Genomic DNA, 1,167 nt, shown 5'->3' on the forward strand with positions numbered 1-1,167 from the left:
TCACTTTTTTTCACTTTCACTTTTTGTGTCTCCAGCGTTCCTTCCCTTCCTCTCATCCCCTTTCCTTCTCTCATCATTACTACTCTTCTGCGTGCGTGTGTCTGGCTGTCTCTCTCTATCCCATCATTGTTTGGTCTTTAAAAAATGTTATTATGTGATGCAAAATACACTGCTTTTCTTGGGTGACCATAGTATTTTCGTGTCCTTTACCATACTTGTGATCTCACACACCGTAAGCTTCATTTTAAGTCTAAAAATTGAGGAGTATGATAGAGCTGCATCCTGGAAGAGACAGCAAACTTCAGCACATGGTCACCAACAATTTTACTCATTTTTGGTGCAAGAAATGTTATCTCTTCTCAAAAAATTCTGTAAATTCAGTGAGCTCATTTTATTACTGTCGAATAGAAAAAATAGGTAGAGACGGTATTAAAGTCTTCACTGAGAAACGGAGCAGAATTTTTTCCTTTCATAAATTAATTGCTGAAACAAACTTTGGAGATGTAATAGAATTAGATATAGCCAGTCTCCTATATCAAATTGGATACATTTGTACAGTACTAGTTGGATTTTAAGCTTAGTGATAAGGTCAAATGGAAAATTCAGAGTTTTTTTTTTTTTTTTAGAATTCTGATTCTAGGTAATCATATATATGTAATTGAAAAGTGCGGAGAAGGCAATGGCACCCCACTCCAGTACTTTTGCCTGGAAAATCCCATGGACGGAGGAGCCTGGTACGCTGCAGTCCATGGGATCACTAAGAGTCGGACACGACTGAGCAACTTCACTTTCACTTTTCACTTTCATGCATTGGAGAAGGAAATGGCAACCCACTCCAGTGTTCTTGCCTGGAGGATCCCAGGGACGGGGGAGCCTGGTGGGCTGCCATTTATGGCGTCATACAGAGTCAGACATGACTGAAGCGACTTAGCGATTAGCAAATTGAAAAGTGAAAGGGTTAGTTGCTCAGTCATATCCAGCTCTTTGCAACTCCATGGACTCTAGCCTTCCAGGCTTCTCTACTCATGAAATTCTCCAGGCAAGAATCCTGGTGTGGGTAGCCATTCTCTTCTCCAGGGGATTTTCCAACCCAGGGATGGAACCCGGGTTTCCTACACTTTCCACTTTCACTTAATGCATGAATGAATAGCTTAATGATGATTCTTC

Source organism: Bison bison, unplaced genomic scaffold (assembly GCF_000754665.1).
Source record: "Bison bison bison isolate TAMUID 2011002044 unplaced genomic scaffold, Bison_UMD1.0 scf7180017864296, whole genome shotgun sequence".
Taxonomy (NCBI): Eukaryota; Metazoa; Chordata; class Mammalia; order Artiodactyla; family Bovidae; genus Bison; species Bison bison.